This window comes from Bubalus kerabau, chromosome X (assembly GCF_029407905.1).
Source record: "Bubalus kerabau isolate K-KA32 ecotype Philippines breed swamp buffalo chromosome X, PCC_UOA_SB_1v2, whole genome shotgun sequence".
Taxonomy (NCBI): Eukaryota; Metazoa; Chordata; class Mammalia; order Artiodactyla; family Bovidae; genus Bubalus; species Bubalus kerabau.
Window position 1 is genome coordinate 159,904,871 of NC_073647.1, and position 14,590 is coordinate 159,919,460.

The 14,590-nt window shown below is 48.8% G+C and overlaps 1 long non-coding RNA gene across 1 annotated transcript in view; it reads right to left on the reverse strand.

Moving 5' to 3' along the window:
- Positions 1-9,963, reverse strand: part of LOC129639018 (uncharacterized) — a 49,726-nt gene extending 39,763 nt beyond the window's left edge. The window contains exons 1-2 of the long non-coding RNA XR_008708132.1: positions 9,877-9,963; positions 5,390-5,443 (exon numbers count right to left, since the gene is read on the reverse strand). This is a non-coding gene — a long non-coding RNA (uncharacterized LOC129639018). The remainder of the gene's footprint in view (positions 1-5,389; positions 5,444-9,876) is intronic.
- Between the last annotated feature and the right edge of the window lie 4,627 nt (positions 9,964-14,590).

A 14,590-nucleotide genomic window follows, 5' to 3' on the forward strand; every position in this document is an offset into this window, starting at 1 on the left:
TTTTGGAAATGATATCTGGCACACGTTTTCTTCTTGGTACTTATTTTCCGCAGATCCTCACCGTTAAAATCAGCCTTTGGTCCTGAAGCTCATGCCTCTAGGAAAGGATAAGCATGTAAGAAAGATTAGAGTTGAATTCCTGGCTTTAAAAAGAGGACGATACGATTTTCTTACTTCATAGCAGAACTACAGGTCTTGGGACGTTCTTGGTGGTATCAGTGGGCAAGATTCCAGCTCCCGATGCAGGGGGGCCTGGGTTCAATCCCTGGTCAGGGAACTAGGATTCCCACATGGTGCAATTGAGAGTTTGCATGCCACAACTAAAGATCCTGTGTCTTGCAACTAAGACACAGCTCAGTTCAGTTCAGTCGCTCAGTCGTGTCTGACTCTTTGTGACCCCAGAGACTGCAGCATGCCAGGCTTTGCCAACAAAAGTTCATCTAGTCAAAGCTATGGTTTTCCCAGTAGTCATGTAAGAATGTGAGAGTTGGACCATAAAGAAAGCTGAGCACCAAAGAACTGATGCTTTTGAACTGTGGTGTTGGAGGAGGTGCTTGAGAGTCCCTTGGACTGCAAGGCAGATCCAACCAGTCCACCCAAAGAAAATCAGTCCTGAGTATTCATTGGAAGGACTGATGCTGAAGCTGAAACTCCAGTACTTTGACCACCTGATGTGAAGAGCTGACTCATTTGAAAAGACCCTGATGCTGAGAAAGATTGAAGGCAGGAGGAGAAGGGGACGACAGAGGATGAGATAGTTGGATGGCATCACTGACTTGAAGGACATGAGTTTGAGCAAACTCCAGGAGTTGGTGATGGACAGGGAGGCCTGGCATGCTGCAGTCACTGGGGTCGCAAAGAGTCGGACACGACTGACCGACTGAACTGAACGGAACTTCACTGAAGAGTTTAAAATGGGTGGATTGTGGCTCTATACATTTGCTGACAGACTTTCGTACACGTGGTAGGTTTAGTACACTTCCTGCCCTAAGTAACTACAGGGCTGGGTCAGCACCACCTGAGTCTCCCCAGCCCCCACCCCCCAGCACTCCCCCAGTCCTCCCCCTACCCACTGGGGCATCATCACACCCAGCGTGGGTGGGTGGGCCTTGATTTCCATAGCAACCACCAATCAGGTGAATCCTGCTCTATCCCGCTCAGGGAACTTCCTGAGGCTCCCAGGACCTTGGACCCCAAAGGTGTCTTCCTTCCTGCCTATATGATTCAGAGATGCTTCATCCACTCTGAGGTCTGGCTTTATGCTGGAAATTTCTGAGCACTGATTTGAAGTGGTGTTCAGTCAGAGGGCCATGAAGTATGCCAGAATAAGGGGAGGAAAGGAGCAAAAACCAGGAAAATTGAAAAAAAAAAAAGATCCAAAGCCCCACGTAATCTCTCCATGAACCAACAAAGACTTTTACGTAACATCAGTCAGGAGTCAACCTTCAAAAAACTGGAACACGAATCTTCTGTTACATCTGGTCCCCTGTGCACAACATGAATACTTCAACATCATTTAATAAGAACACTGGAAGATATACATGATTAAAAAAAAGAGCCTAAAGATGCCAACATTAATACATGAAATACCAACTATGAAATGTCCACCCTAAACTGCGTACAAGGCCTGGTACCCAGTTTGGTGGGGATTCCTAGGAAAGAGGAAGACGTGGTTGCTACTCCTCACTGAACAATGCAATGCTGTGAGAGAAGAAACTTACTAAGCGTGAGAAACACTAAAGGTCTAAGGACGTATGCAAACTTCATTTACTATCGCCTACTCCAATGTCACAGAGAAAAAACATTGCATCTGTGTCACCGAAAGAATGAGATCAGAAATTTTCTCCCAGGAATGGGGTCTTCCGTTGGGCTCCAAATGATAGAATTCCATGGCAAGTGAGTTGAGGACAGAAGGTAATTTTAGACATCACGTGAATGAGGGCATAGAAGTTAAGTATGCACAAAGTGTGTTTTGAAGACAGGGGGAAGGCCAGTCTTTTGGAATCAGGTTAGTTCAGTTGCTCAGTCATGTCTGATTCCTTGTGACCCCATGGACCGCAGCACGCCAGGCCTCCCTGTCCATCACCAACTCCCGGAGTTTACCCAAACCCATGTCCGTTGAGTCGGTGATGCCATCCAACCGTCTCATCCTTTGTCATCCCCTTCTCCTCCTGCCCTCAATCTTTCCCAGCATCAGGGTCTTCTCAGATACCGAAAGGGCTTGTGATAAACTCAAGACCCAATTGAGATTACGGAAGTCTGCTGATGAAAGACCGAAGGCTTTCCACTCTGACAAGGATATAAAGGAGAGAATGTTCACTCTCATCTTTATTCACGGTTGTATTGGAGCTCAAGGTGCAATAACACAGTGTATTGCATTACTTAAGGTAAGAATATTAACAAGGTAGAGGTAAGGGTCTATCAGTGCAGAGACATACTTTTCTGGGTAGAAAGTGCTGAGATGTACAAGCCACTACAGGGCTTCCCTGGTGGCTCAGTGGTGAAGAATCCGCCTGCAAACGCAGGGGACACAGGTTCGATCCCTGATCTAGAAAGATCCCACCATGCTGAGGGGGCAGCTAAGTCCATGTCTCACAACTACTGAGTCTGTGCTTGAGAAACCATGAGCCACAACTTCTGAAGCCTGTGTGCTCTACAGCCCGTGGTCCCCAACAAGAGAAGCAGCCACAGTGAAAATACCTGTGCGCCTCAACTCTAGAGGCCCTGCTCACCACAAACCCACGTGCAGCAACAGAGACCCAGCACAGCCCCAAATAAACACTTTTTACTATTTTTAATACTTTCATTATTCTATGCTCAGGTCAGTTCAGTCGCTTAATCATGTCCGACTCCTTGCGACCCCATGGACTGCAGCACGCCAGGCCTCCCTGTCCATCACCAACTCCCTGAGTTTGCTCAAACTCATGTCCATCGAGTTGGTGATGCCATCCAACCATCTGATCCTCTCAGCTCATCTATTCCATGCTAGGTTGACAAAAGTAAATAACTAGTAATCCTAACGAGTGAATTCAGCATGGGTATGGAATCAAAGGTCAATAAACAAAAGGTCGGTCTTTTTACACAGCATGGTACCGAACAAACGGAATTTCGAGTACCAAAATGCCATCCACAGTAACGTCATAAAACAGAGAAAAATGGAGATAAATTGAACAAAAGTGGAGCAAGACCTCTACCCTGAAATAACAAAACAGTGCTGAGAGGGAATTAAAAGCTGATTGAGATACATGAAAACGTAAATCACAGTTAAAGATTAGAAGACTCAGTATCATCAAGCTCGCAGTTGTCTGCAGATTATCCAGAGATGGAATGCAATTCTAATGATCCTGTCAGCAAGCTTTGTTGACTAGCAACTCCTGACATTCATGAGGAGTTGTCAAGGGCCCAGAAGAGCCAAATGACTTTTGAGAAAAAAAAATCTGGAGGTTCACATGACTTGCTTTCAGTAGTGACTGTGAAGCTAGAGGGGTCAAGACTGAATTAGGGACTTTCCTGGTGGTCCAGGGGCTAAGACGCCACTTTCTCAATGCAGGGGGCCCTGGGCTCTATCCCTGGTCGGAGAAATAAAAGTCACATGCCACACTCAGCTAAAGATCCTGTATGTCACAACTAAGAATCGGCAGAGCCAAATTTGAAAAAGATTTGAAAAAAAAATACATGTGTCCACACATAGACCTGCTCACGTAAGCTTTACTCATCAGTGCCCAATGCTGGAGACCCACCACTGTTCAGTCCACAGGAGAGACCAACACGCTATCTACTGATGCCAGGAATGTCCTTGGTACAAGCGATGAGCTGTTTAAACACCCCCTACCACGGGTGCGTCTTGAGAACACTACGCCTGGGAGAAAGGAGCTGATCACCAAAGAGAAGACTTTGTAAGACGAAATTGACAGGATGTTTGACAACTTGCAAGCGAATCCACCGTGAATCTGGGAACAGGTGGCTGGCGGGGAGGGCTGACTTGGAGGGGGGCTCAGATCAGTGGGTAGGCACACGAGGGAACTTCCTGGGGTGCTGCAATGCTCAGCGTTTTCACACAGGGTGTGTTTCGCATGGGTATGTGTATTGTACACTATTCCTCAAACTGAGCTGTGCTTAGTCACTCAGTCGTGTCCGACTCTTGGTGACCCCATGGACTGGAGCCCGCCAGGCTCCTCTGTCCGTGGGATTCTCCAGGCAAGAAGACTGGGTTGGGCTGCCATTCCCTTCTCCAGGGGATCTTCCCGACCCAGGGATCGAACCCAGATCTCCTGCACTGCAGGTACATTCTTTACTGTCTGAGCCACTATTATGGGGGGCCCATAATAGGATAATGTCTAAGTATTTACTGCACATGTAAGAAAATCTTTCTGGCACTGAAAATTAACACATTTATACCCTCATCTCACAGCACGACTGAAACTCAAACACAATTTTGTGGGAAAAAGGCAAACACATGAGAACAGGGATACTACGAAGTCATTTCCATAACATAAGCACGTTGAGTCATACTGGTGTATTATTTACAGATGCCCACGCACAATAAAAGTGTAACAGCTCATAAGGGGGTAACAAAGACCACAAAAAGATTGTTAATTATGTGTGGGGAGGGAAGGAGGGGCTGGAGGACTGGGACCAATCCACCTGGTCGATGACTCTGAGTAACACTTTAAAAAGATCTACAACAAATGAGGTGAAATACGAAAGCTAAGGGCAGGGTGCAAAACTGTTCATCAGAACAGTCCTTATACTCTTTTCCGTGTTAAACATGACTTCATGATTGGAAAGCGTTGACAATAAACACGAATGAAAATATAACCAATAAGACAGCAGCAGAGCAAACATTCATACCGAGGTCTACCACCAAAGTTGTTATTCTTGTATTATTTTATGACGGATTTTCTTCTATCTCCAGGCATAACTTTATATCCTGACTCTGATTTTTTTTTTTAACGTCTTCTATCTTCCTTCCTGAAATTCCTTCCCTTTGCCACTTTCCCTATTTGTCATGAACACAATAGATTTAAGAAAGGCACAAACACGCACGCTTGTGAAGAGCACTGTGTTTTAACTATAGTCTATCCACGTGCAGAGAGAAACGCACAAGAGGATCTGATTTCACCGCAGAACGGAACGCTTCGGGCTCAGCGTTGGAGCCTGGTCCACGCGTCATTGCTTCCAGACCCTCACACCCACGCATGATGAAGTGTGAACTCAGGAGAACTTTCAGTGAAACCAGAACCACCATCGCCGGGTATATTTCCAAGGAGAAATCGGCCGAGGCACATTCTCAGCTTACCGGCCAGCTTTAGAAAGGATCGGGGCTGCCATAAAAGCAACCTTTCCTGTGAACTCGAAACACTGTTTAGATCATTTACATAAACCTTACCTGGCTTTCTTTCCTCTGCTGCAGACATCACTTGGCAGCTGTCAGACTCCTCACCTTAGAACAGAGAAATCCAGGGAAGGTGGGGAGAGAGGTCTGGCATTGACAATGTTTCAAAACAGTTGCTGCTTTTCAAAACTGCAGAATAGTAACTACTTTATAGCTGGAGACACCCTGCATGCGTGCACCACCCACTTCCCTCTGGAGGGCCGTCTTGTCCATTGCCACCGCAGGGGAATGACCACTCAGGGCAGGACTCCCCATTCATTTCTTTCCCCAGGGACACACACATTCTTTCCACACATGTGACTACACACAGTGATTTGGGGGATACAAACATTTCCTGGTGCAGCACCCTTGGAGGGGAAAGAAACTTTTAAATGCATCCTATGCGCTGTGTGGGCTCCCCTGGTGGTTCACAAGGTATAAATAATCCGCCTGCAATGCAGGAGACCCAGGCTCAATCCCTGGGTGGGGAAGATCCCCTGGGGAAACGGAATGACCACTCAGTCCAGTATTCTTGCCTGGGCAATCTCATGGACAGAGGAGCCTGGCGGGGTTACGGTCCATGGGGGTCGCAAAGACTCAGACACGACTGAGCGACTAACTCTTTAACTTTCTGTGTCATCTGCGTGGGACTGTTGCATTTCACTCTCGAATGGTCAGGAATGGCAATCTGACACTTGCCTCACCCAGGAGTAACATGAGCTCAGAGACACACTCACACCGTCAATCGTGTGTGTGCGTGGCCCTGTCCTCTGCAGCCCGTGGTGCTCCAGTTCACGCCTCAGCACCCCCCCACACACCAGTTGCTGTCTCCACTCTCCCCCATTGCCCCTGACCCATCAAAGCCCATTTTCCCACCCTACCAGCCACTCCTTTCACTCCTTGCCTCCTGCTGCCCGCCTGACCCCACTGCCTCTAACCTGGGGACCTGCTTGAAGCTCCCTTGACCCCTGGGTTTCCTCTCCTGCATCCTAAGCTTTTGCAGCAAACCCACACTTGGCAGGCAGGAGGTCAATTCTGCAGAAGATGGGCTTCTGACCCGGATGGAGATGAAATGGAATGCAGGTCCACTCCCTGCAGCCCTGTGATAGGGAACTAGGGGCACCACCCCTGGGGAGACCAGAGACCATTCCTTCATCTTTAACAGTAAATCCTTCCCTAGAAGATGCTCTGAGAATGGCACGGAGTCACACCGATTCCACGGCTGCCTTGCGACAGTCACCTGCTAAACATCTGTCTTGACTTCTAAGGGCTTTATAAAGTTTCCATAGTCAGCACAGCCTCTTCTCAGGCCTGTTTTGAACCTGCACACGAGACTCAGGGCTTCTAAGTGGCTCAGATCATAAAGAATAATCTGCCTGCAGTGCAGGAGACCTGGGTTCAACCTCAAGTCAGGAAGATCTCCTGGAGGAGGGCATGACAACCCACCCCAGTATTCTTGCCTGCAGTGTCCCATGGACAGAGGAGCCTGGCGGGCTAGCATAGAGTTGGACACGACTGAGCGACTACCACTTTGCTTTGTTTATGAGACTCAGGGCTCGAAAGAGAACAGCAGCCCAGGTAATACTCTTTGAATTTAAAATTCCAGATAAGCAAAAAGGATCTACTGTACAGCTCAGGAAACTCCACATGATACTCTGTATAAGACCATCTGGGAAAAGAATCTAAAAAAGAATTGATACAGTTCAGCTCAGTCAGTCTGTCGTGTCCGACCCTTTGCGACCCCATGGACCACAGCATGCCAGGCCTCCCTGTCCATCATCAACTCCTGGAGCTTGCTCAAACTCATGTCCGTTGAGTCGGTGATGCCATCCAACCATCTCATCCTCTGTTGTCCCCTTCTCTTCCTGCCCTCAATCTTTCCCAGCATCAGGGTCTTTTCTGATGAGTCAGTTCTTTGTATCAGGCAGCCAGAGTATTGGAGTTTCAGCTTCTGTCTATGTACAACTGAACCACTTTGCTGTACACGACACTAACATTGTCAATCAACTATGCTCCAGTATAAAATTTTAAAAAAATGAGCTCTAAAACATAAAAACATATATACATTTCCAATCTCTTGTAAAGATGTTGTGCTCCTCCAGGGGATCTTCCCAATGCAGGGATCGAACCCACATCTCCTGCATCTTCTGCTTTGCAGGTGGATTTTTTCCTGCTGAGCCACTGAGGAAGCCCTGTAAGGATGTAGCTTTCTTTAAATAAACTTTTAATTTTTGAAAATTCCTGGATATTACACTCCTACCGTGTGGAATCTATAAAAACAGTACCGATGAACTTTTCGGCAAAGCAGAAATACAGACACAAACATAAAGAACTAACCCATGGATACCAAGGAAGGAGAAGGGGGTGGGAGGAACTGGGAGATTGGGACAGACGTATCTACACTTAGTATGTATAAGATCTCATGACAGACTCTTTGCGACCCCATGGACTGCAGCCCACCAGGCTCCTCTGTCCACAGGACACTCTAGGCAAGAATACTGGAGTGGGTTGCCATGCCCTCCTCCAGGGCATCTTCCCGACCCAGGGATCGAACCTGGGTCTCTTGCAAATTGCAGGCAGATTCTTTACCAACTGAGCCAGCAGGGACGCCCATGGTGTAGGAAATGGAAAAACTAAGGAGAACTTGCTGTACAGCATAGGGAACTCTACTCCAAGCTCTGTGGTGACCTAAATGGGAAGGAAATCCAAAAGAGAAGGGGAGGTATGTATACGCAGAGCTGACTCGGTTTGCTGTACAGCAGAAAGTAACACAACATTGCAAAGCCACTCCAAAAAAAGTTAATAAATCAAAAAAAAGAGGAAATTCCTGGACATACAGCAAAGTTGGGGACGTACTAATAGAGAGAGCTGTATTAGACCCGTTACCCGTTATGGCAGCATCTTCCGTGACCACAGGGCAGTTGCCACGAGTAAGACAGTCACGACTACTATCTGCCCTGCAGAGTACATTTGGTTTCCTAATGGCTGCACCAGCCTCCTCTGCCTCATCCCAGGTCCCGTTTAGGACCTCACACTGCACTAGTCTTCAAGTCCCACCGTGTTCCTCCTAGGTGTGACACTCTTGTTTTTTCACGACCTTGATGACACTGAGGAGTGCTGCTCAGGAATTCGTGCTAATAGAGGATGTCCCTCCATCTCCGCTTGGCAGATGCTTTTGGGAGCATCACGGTGCAGTTACAGGTCTGGAGAGCAGGGGAAGAATACCCCAGTGGGGAAGACTCCTGTCCCCACACCACTCTGGGGCTGTGATAAGGATGCTGTGCGAAGTGCCTGGAAGCAATCATGTGCTAGTAACGAGTGCCTGGTTCCGAAGGAGCCTTCGACGCTTCTGGAACCCCACTTTTACAGAATGCCTTTGCTCGGGGTGTCCCGTCCAGCATAGGCTTCTCGGAGGCGCGTGGATGACAGAGGTCACACGTTCCCGACAGGACCGATGAGCGCTGAGCTCTGGGGCACGGAAATGAACAAACAGAAAAGCGGATGGGCCACGGTCGCTTTGGGAAATGCCTCCCTGCACCGCTGGCTTTCAGAGCACGATCCTATCTTCTGTCCTCTGTCATTACCAGCTGCACCAGGCCCTTGGCTCACGGTGCATACGTATGTGTTCTCGGGCACACGTGGCTCTCGGTGTGGGCCCCCCGGCTCGGCCTGGGAGCTGGGCCTCCAAGAACAGGAGAATTCTTCCCACTAGGAGAGCGAATCGGTCCTTCTGAAACGTGAGCTTGGTGGAAAGGATGCACGCAAGGCATGCAACTTCCTGTCTACCAAGGCCACCCAGCACAGACCAGGGAGGGCGGTGACTTTAAGTGTGTCAGCCCTGGTGGCATTTGAACGCTGGTGTTGGAGAAGACTCTTGACAGTCCCTTGGACCGCAGGAGATCCAACCAGTCCATCCTAAAGATCAGTCCTGAATATTCATTGGAAGGACTGATGCTGAGGCTGAAACTCCAGTACTTTGGCCACCTGAGGCAAAGAAACAACTCATTTTAAAAGACCTTGATGCTGGGAAAGATTGAGGGCAGGAGGAGAAGGGGGCGACAGAGGATGAGATGGTTGGATGGCATCACCAACTCGATGGACATGAGTTTGAGTAAACTCCAGGAGTTGGTAATGGACAGGGAGGCCTGGCGTGCTGTAGTTCATGAGGTCGCAAAGAGTCGGACACAACTGAGCGACTGACCTGAACTGAACCCTCACCGTGCTGTGGAACCCCCCTGCCTGGCATCTCCACTGCACGCCCCTCTGGGTCACCCCCAAAGCCCATGGGCAGCAACAGCGTCCGTGTTGCGGTCTCACCCCTGGCTTGCTCCCTCGTCTGCACTGGGGCTGGGGACCCTGAAAAGGCCCCCTCGATTCCCGTGGGCCCTGCTCCTGAGTCTCCCCAAGACCCCGGCTGCCTTCACAGCTCTGTGCTGGTCCACTGTCAGTCTGTCCTTCCCGCCCGATCACGGCGTCTGAAGGTTTCCAGCTCAGAGTCCCACCTCGGCTACACCGTGCACGCAGCCTGCGGTATTTTGCATCACGCCTTCCGACGCTCCTTTCAAGTTGGCTCGCAACGCCCTGAGATCACTTCCGCTTGGACGTGGCCCCTCCCTCTGCGTCAGCGTAAGTTCCCACTTCCTCCTGCCCCGTCTCCATCACAGGGACTCATCCAACCATCTCATCCTCTGTCGCCCCCTTCTCCTCCTGCCTTCAATCTTTCCCAGCATCAGGGTCTTTTCAAATGAGTTGTTTCTTTGCCTCAGGTGGCCAAAGTACTGGAGTTTCAGCCTCAGCATCAGTCCTTCCAATGAATATTCAGGACTGATCTTTAGGATGGACTGGTTGGATCTCCTGCGGTCCAAGGGACTGTCAAGAGTCTTCTCCAATTCCTGTGATCGCCCAGGCATCCAGGCTTGGATGTTGACTACTCTGTCGGGTTCAGCGCTCGGTCACTCCCTGTCAAATCCAGCCACCTGCATTCCAGAGCACAGAACTCATCAGGTCCTCCTCGGAAACGGCCTTCAAGCAGGCATCTCTTTCCTGCCACCTCACCCGAGAAGATCCCCTTCCCTGCTCACCGTGTCTCTCTGTCTTTAGTTCATCAACCTCCTAACTCCCAGCCTCATCTCCTCCAACACCGCAGGGTTTTCCCACATCACAGGTTCACGGTCCAACCTCCAGCCATCCGTCTTCACCTGACTCCCTTCTCTCTCACCCATTCCTCTGGTTTGGAAAAAGAAAACAAAACCTTCTCAGTTCAGTCGCTCCGTCGTGTCTGACTCTTTGCGACCCCATGAATCCAGCACGCCAGGCCTCCCTGTGCATCACCAACTCCCAGAGTTCACTCAAACGCACGTCCATCAAGTGGATGATGCCATCAAGCCATCTCATCCTCTGTCGTCCCCTTGTCCTCCTGCCCCAATCCCTCCCAGCATCAGGGTCTTTTCCAATGAGTCAACTCTTTGCATGAGGTGGCCCAAGTACTGGAATTTCAGCTTTAGCATCAGTTCTTCCAAAGAACACCCAGGACTGATCTCCTTTAGAATGGACTGGCTGGATCTCCTTACAGTCCAAGGGACTCTCAAGAGTTTTCTCCAACACCACAGTTCTCACTTAGGAGCATTTCTGGATTTATAGAACAGCTGCGAAGACATCACAGACCGTCCTTGGTGCCCACACATCCAGTCTCCCCTTTAGGTCAAGCCTTTGGATCCCAAGGGTATGTCTGTCAGGCTAAGGAAAACCCAAATCCTTGCACTGCTATTGACCAGACTAGGTTTTGTCAGACTTTTATGAGTTTTCCTACTGAGGCTCCTTTTTTTCCCATTCCGGCCGGCAGTCCTGGACACGCCACTGTCTTTGGGGGACGTGGTCTTTGTCCACCCTGGATGGGCACTTGTCTTGTTCTGGGTGACCCTGACAGATTTGAGATGCACTGGTCAGGTTTCGTTCTCTTTTTTTGGCGGAACCCATTTAATCTGGGTTTATAGGATGTTTTTGTCATGGGCTGACTGGGGTTCTGGGCTCTGGAAAGGAATACCACAGAGGTGAGGTGCCCTGGTCTCTTTGAGGTGACATCAGATCAACAGGGACAAGCTGTCCACGTGGCATTGCCAGGGGACACAGTGTTTGCCCACCTTTCGACCACAGTGACCATTCCCCCCTTTCCACGTGCTGTTCTGGAAGTCCTTCACTCAGTTCAGTCACACTCAAGAGATCTGGCGATGGAAGCTTGTGGCACTGTGCTTGCAAACTTACTTCTAACTTTCTTTTTTTTAATTCCACCCACAATACACTGATTCTTTCTCCAGTTCATAGTCTACAAGACAGCCTGAGGGACTTCCCTGGTGGTCCACTGGCCAAGACTCTGAGCTCCCAATGCAGGAGGCACAGGTTCCGTCTCTGGTCGGGTAACTAAATCCCACCAGTCACAGCAAGAGATCTAGTGTGTATATACATATATATGTATATGGAGATTATATACACACATATATTTATATATATGGAGCTTCAATGCTAGCTCAGCTGGTAAAGAATTCGCCTGCCAAACAGGAGCCCTCAGTTCGATTTGTGGGTCAGGAAGCTCCCCTGGAGAAGGGAGACGCTACCCACTCCAGTATTCTCAGGCTTCTCTGGTGGCTCAGATGGTGAAGAATCCACCTGGAGTGCAGAAGACCTGGGTTTGATCCCTCAGGTCAGTTCAGTTCAGTTGCTCAGTCGTGTCTGACTGTGCAACCTCATGGACTGCAGCATGCCCTTGGTTGGGAAGATCTCCTGGAGGAGGGCATGGCAACCCACTCCAGTATTCTTGCCTGGAGAATCCCCATGGACAGAGGAGCCTGGCGGGCTACAGTTCATCAGGATGGCAAGAGTTGGACACAACTGAAGCGACTTAGCATGCAAATACCCAGGATACAGTGCTACTGTTAAGTCTGTCCGTCAATACCTATTTGCTGATGGATTAATGGATTTCCCACTGTGTCTGACTCCCAGTGGTCCCCTCACTGCAAACACCCGCTCCATTAGGGTCCTGGGCTGCCTTGGGACATGCCACAAATGAAAGCAACATTCAGTAGCAACCTGCATGCCAGGACATGCCTCCTTGTCAGTCTTCCGCTGTGCATTTTTATTTCAACGGCTCTGTACCTTCTTAGAACTACCAAAAATACTTCCAGTACTGCTTGTCATAATCAAACACAGAAAATACAGCAACGCTGTTTTTGGATCATGTGCAAATGCTGCTTTCTCCACACCCTGAACTGGATCCTGGACCCTCTGGAGGCAGTGGCTTTGTGCGGTTTTACTCCAAACAAGATCACTCATGCTAAATGATTACATAACTGACTTTATTATTCAGAAGACCACACACGTTAAATGCTGAATCTATCTGGAGTGACAGTTCCATTTTTTTTTTTTTTAACCTTGTGCTTTTCCGGGCTTCATCTACCATGCATTATTATTAAGAAGAGCATCGATGAAGTAGTTCTGGGAAATACAGACATGTCTCCAATGAGATCACAGCCGCTGCCTGAATTCACACCGTCAGCTTTGGGGGCACAATTCTGTCCCGCCCAGACCGTGAGACGATGCTACATCTCAGGAGATGCCCCTAAGCCTCCTGCCAGATGCATGGGACCTGTCATTGCTCTCTCGTGATTTGAGCTGACCCAGTGTGACAGCACAGATGTATGAACGCCTCATCACAACCGATACATCAGCAGGAAACGGCCCAGGGCAGAGGACTCTGATTTTAATTACTGTTGAAATGTGTGCGTTTCTTATGTTCTACCGTCCGTGAGCTATAAAGTGAAGGAACGACATACAAAAAAATGCACATCATTCAAAAGCGGCTGATCTTTATTAGTTATTTGAGGATGTCAGGGAGGGATCTGAAGATTAAAAATAGATCTGAATCTTTTAGATGGGCAGAGATAAGGGGTAACTTTGAGAGTTAACGTACAATTAATTTTTTCATGTTTACGATGTTAACGTTTCATTGAAACATCTTAAATACGATGAAACCGAAATAGGACAAAAGACAGAAGAAATAACTGTATAAAACCTGGATACGAATCATAAGATGGCAACGTATTAAGGAATGAATAGACATTCAGATATATAAAACGTTCCTGAGGTCACTGAAGCGGCCAAAATGAAGACTGAACTTTCAGAAGTAGATTCATTTCAGAGATACGTATGTTAGTATCAGTACATGACTAATTGTCCAAACCACCGATGGATCTTTCAAACAATGTTGCATACTTAAATTGGAAGTAGAATCCAGAGACTGTCCTGGTGGTCCAACGGTTAAGAATCTGCCCTGCAACTCTGGGGACACAGGGTCGATCCCTGATCGGGGAACCAGGATCCTACGTGCAACAGAGTAGTTGAGGGCCTTGTCCCCCGACTGCAGAGCCCCTGTGGCCCAAGTAAAAAGCCTGCGTGATACAACAAAGGTCCCACAAGCCGCAACTGACACCCGACTCGGCCAAACCAATAAAATAAAATCAACAAAATATTTTTTTAAAGAAGCAATTAAAAATAAAAGCAGAACGCAACCCTTGAGAAACACACAGAGCCTATATCTGTTCAGAAAGGAGTCACTCATGTCCTTTGTCCCCTCTGAAAACCTTTTCCCCCAACTCTCAGATGCACATTTCGCACGCTTTCAATCAAGAATCAGGCAGACAGGCAGGCTTGGGGAGGGTTGGCTGGGAAGCTGGGCAGTGTCCCCTCCACGCTTTCTGACAACACGCGTCAGAGACCCAACAGGAACCTGCATAACAGATGAATGTTTCGACCATCTAACGCCACAATTCAGCGGTTTTAACCACGAAGACCTCTCAACCTGCTACTCCTCCCATACGGGGCAGGTTCTCAGCATTTTTGAACCGCAGTGTTTCTCTGCCACACTGAAAGCGAATGAACCGATGGCCAGTCACCATGGTTCAAAGGGACGAGGCTGTGTTTGTTTACTGCGTACGCTCTACCCACAAAGGAAACCAGAGACGGAGCCGAGTTCGGGACAGGGAGAGATGCCCCTTTCGTTCCCTAATGACTTGCTGTGTCCGTGAATTCCACTCTTTATTAGACGTCTCTGGGTTTACGTTTCTTACGGTGGACCCAGGAAGGGGAGGAGGGATAATTGGACTGGTGCTGTGTGGGAAGCCGGACTCCCAGGCAGCCTGGACAAACAGCCCTGCTGGACACCAG